The sequence below is a fragment of the Petaurus breviceps genome, unplaced genomic scaffold (assembly GCF_028583685.1).
Source record: "Petaurus breviceps papuanus isolate PSGF00001 unplaced genomic scaffold, PetGlider_PUasm1.0 225, whole genome shotgun sequence".
Lineage (NCBI taxonomy): Eukaryota > Metazoa > Chordata > Mammalia > Diprotodontia > Petauridae > Petaurus > Petaurus breviceps.
The window spans coordinates 12,095,007-12,099,555 of NW_027185889.1; positions in this window are offsets into that span (position 1 = coordinate 12,095,007).

The following is a 4,549-nucleotide window of genomic DNA, read 5'->3' on the forward strand; positions in this document are numbered from 1 at the left end:
GTGACCTTGAGCAAGTCACTTAACCCCAACTGCTCTGTCTTCCCCCCTCCAAAAAAAAATCCTTGATCATGAGATGAACCAAGTCTACTCTTAGCTAATAAAGATGGTAGTGACACAATAAGAATGAGACAGAATGGGAGGGGTGTAACTCACCTTACCCGGGAGAGGACCCACACTTGGAAGGTGACAGACTCATCATTTGATTTACAGACTAAGATTAGAAAGATTCAATTGCTTCCTTATGGCCACTTATCTCTTACTTTGCTCTATCAGGACAATTAAGATTAGTCACTGCACTCTCTTCAAGAGTCCACAAAGTATTTTATAAACCTTAAGGCATTATATAAGTGAGTTGTTATTCCTCCACTAAAGTCCTATTTTAGCATGTCATTATCAGTTGACCTTGATCCAAGCTGCTGGTCATCAAGTCTCAGTGTTAGAGACTTAATTTAGTCTTCCCCACAAAACATTGGAATTTACTATCCACTAGCCTTTTTATAGACAGACCATTTTCCATAAATACTAGTTTAGGATGATTCATTATTTCCTATATATTTTAATTAAGTAGAATTTTCATTATTTATCCTGGAACTCTGAGGCAATGTTGAGAAGGGTACTGTTTTAAAAAGTGAATGAGTAAATAATGGCAAGAATTCTGTAGAATTCTTAAGACCATAGATTTTGAGCTGGGTGGGACCTTAAAGGTCATTCAATCCAACCCTTTCATAATTAAATCCTGCTGTTTGGCACAAAAAGGCACTGGGGGCAGGGAACAGCAACTTCATCTTATAGAGAGCTAAGAACAATCTGCCCCATACCTTGTCCACAGAAAATATGCTATATTCTATAAATACTTATTGATTAAGTTATTAGTTGACTGATGGTTTCAGTTAATTTGATGACTTAATTGAAGAACAGATGGTCCCATGAAGGCAACTAACTTCTATGTTTCTGACTTTTTGAGGACTCTGCCTACCTTTGAGAGACATTATGGACTATTGGACAGAGCAATGGATTTGGAATTGAGAATACTTGGGGTGGATTTTTGCCTGAGTCACTTAACTGGCTCCATGACCCCAAGTAAGTCCGTTCATTTCATTTCCCTAGGCTTCAGCTTCCTCATCTACAAAATGGGGAAGGGTACTTGTTGAAGGTCCTTTCTAGCCCTAAATCTACAATTCTATGACTACATGTGTTTTGTTGCGGTTTTTGTTTGTTTGTTTTTGGTCCTGGTCACAGAGTAAGGACATTTCTCAAATGACTTAACCAACATAAAAGTAGATGATTTGGGCCAGAGATCATGTCCCCCACTGCTGGTATATGACCTCCTTTGATGTCATCATTATGCATAGTATTACAAACACTACTGATATATATATGTGTGTGTGTGTGTGTGTGTGTGTGTGTGTGTGTGTGTGTGTGTGTTCAGATAATCAAGGGTTTGACTGGTTCAGAATGTCCAGGGTTCTGAAGATTACTATGAGAGAGCCTTTAGAATCAAGTTGTTCCTTGTAAACTGTACAGGAGTTATCATACATTGGTCTTAACCTCTAGTTAGAATGATGGCAGTAGAAGAGGACCAGAAAGGAACCAAATGATAGCAAAAACAAGTAACTTCATTTTCTTTGTAGGCACATATGAATGCATCCACCCTCTTTCTTCCCCTTTAAAAGGAATGGTCGACTGCAGACTTTGATGGTGACAAAAATGCAAAATCAAAATCTTGGCACAGGATAGAACTCCACCTGCCAGTTTCCAATACCAATAAATTCACTTTTTGTGGCAACTGTGTAAGAAATTAAGATGACCTTACTCTTCCAGAGGGGAAAGGAATGAGCATTTATTAAGCACCTACTACATGCGTTTATAAAAACTATACTAATATTATCTCATTTGATGCTCATAGCAATTCTGTAAAATAGTTGCTTTCATCCTCATTCTACAGCCAAAGGAAACTTAGACAAACAACTCAAGTGAGTTGCCCCGTACCATACAACTAGTTAGCATATGAGGTGGGATTTGAACTCAGGTCTTCCTGATTCCAGGTCCACCACTCCATCCACTGTACTACCTAACTACATCTGTAGCACTAGTGATGTTGTCTATTAGATTTAGGGAATTTCCCACTCTTCTGTTTCAGCACCCTATTTCTCATAATGTCCCTTTCTCTCCAGTAAAGACACAGCAATTGAAATATTACAAGCAATTGATGACAGTACCAAAATGCTTGTACTGTCTTTATAGTACAAGACAGTATAACAAACTATATGCAAAATAGTTAAATATTTGGTTTCTTGTCATTCAATTCACTGGATCTGATTTTCAAGGTTCTGTTTATGTTTTTCCCCAGATTTCTCTCAGTTCTTATTGTTGCATTCTCAGATTCAAATCTGTCTAGTTGACCTCTCTTTTTTCTCTTCTCCAACTCTGTTGGAAATTAAGGTACTTTCTGTATAGATCTCAAGTCTCTCCTTGGTTTTACAGAAACACCAACTCCAATTCAGGTTGTTAGATTTGTATAAAGACTTGTTCTCACTAAGTAATCTTTCTTTTTAAGACTCAGAATTCTAATTATCTTCCATGAATAATCCCTTGCTCTCATAACCCTTTTTGTGATACAATTTTGCTAAAATGCCTCAAGATTCTTCATAGTTCCATCCCTGTTGGATCACCATCCTTGGATTTCACCCCTCCAGCCGTGGTCCCAATATAAGCTCTAAGCTGTTACCTACCAAGTCAGACCTTCATTCACTCACCATCAGATCTTCTTAGATATATATTACTTAACAATAATATACTATTTAGCCATCATTTGGGGAATGGCTAAATAAATACTGCCATATGAATGAAATGGAATATGTACCTAGGGGCATGCCGTAGCCAGCTGAAATGGTTCCCAAGAACCAATCGTTAAATTTTCAGAAACTGGCAAATGCTATAATTCCAGTCTTGATTTATTGTTTTGTTGATTCTAGACTTAAGAAAATGATGGAGAAAATGCAAACCATGCAGATTTAACTTAAAAGTGTCTCCAAGCACATTTTTTGAAAAGCTTTTGTATTTTTTTTAACATTTGTCCCATACTGTTAACTGTACAATAAGGAAAGATAAATATGAAGACTACAGAGAAACATTTGAAGATATATAGAAATAGAAACCTCTCTCTTTACACACACACACACACACACACACACTAAACAGAAGTACTAAAACAATAAACATGGTGACATTTGCAACAATTTAAATGGAAACCCAAGAGCAAACACCAAAAATTAATGGTGTGATTACAAAAATCAAGCTTGCCTCCTGTGGTAAAAGTAGGATCTATCAGAGTCCACCTTATATCAGTTGGGCTAACTTGCTATAAGGCTGGAAAATACACAGGTTAGGCTAGATTTTCCTCAAAAAACATTAAAAGTACCCCTCGAAGCTCCAGTGGCCTAGAAGACTAAGGCTTGAATCACTGACATGACTTCCTGTTGGCCTCAGTCCAGAAATCAACCCAGGAGGAGTCAGGAGTTCTCCCCGTAGATTTGGCACATGCTTCTGACTGGTCACATCAGTGTAGCAGACACAACTTCAGGGAAGCTGTGCCCAGCTAAATCAACACTGATGAATATACTTTCCATGATATGGCTATTCATGTAAATTTGCTTTTGTCAATTGTTCTACCCTCTATGAATACTCCTAAGAATGTCTCACCCAAACCTGAACCATCAGGCTGGCCTACAGTAGCCACAAAGTAGAAATGAGAAAAGGTGCCTCCCTCCCTCAGACTGTGGCTATGGAACATTACACATACTGTCAGATTCAGTCAGTGACATTCATTATTTTTGCTGAACTGCTTTCATTCTCTCTATTTTAAAAAGTATTATAAGAGATAGTTCTGTGGGTAGATGAGGAGAAAGGGAACATACTGGGAAGTGAAGGGGATAGAGATAGGGACTAGACTTGTCATTTCATTGACATAGGGAACTCCCAGGTTAAGAAACTTCCTTTAGCAGTTCAAGTTGCCAACTTCTTTATGCTTATACTTCTTTTGGGGTCATGGGAGGGGCATGGGAGAGGTCTCTTTTTTTGTTTTCATTTGAAATGCCTAATTTTATCATAGGTAGGCACCAACTAAATTAAAATAAAATGTAATTAGTATTCAGATACTAGTATTGCTACTACATTGTGCAGGTTGTCCACTGTGGAATTATTTTAATTAAGTGTTTATAGTACTTTATTGTTTATAAAATTCTTTTCATACATTATTTCTAGATTGTTTTTTGTTGTTGTTATAATTATTTCTACATGATAGTCTCCTTTTGGTCATCATAGCAACCCTATGTGGTAGGTGTTGTTGTTATTATTCCCATTTTACAGAAGGGGAAACTGAGGTTCAGAATGATTCAGTGACTTCCTCAGGGCCACATAGCTAGTAAGTATCTAGGGCTTGGATTCAAACCCAATCTTAAAACACAGAGAGGGCATTTCTTAGGATGCTCTCCTGAAAAATGAGGGCAGGGAAACTGCGAAGGTTTGTTGGAAGACTCAAAATGTCACT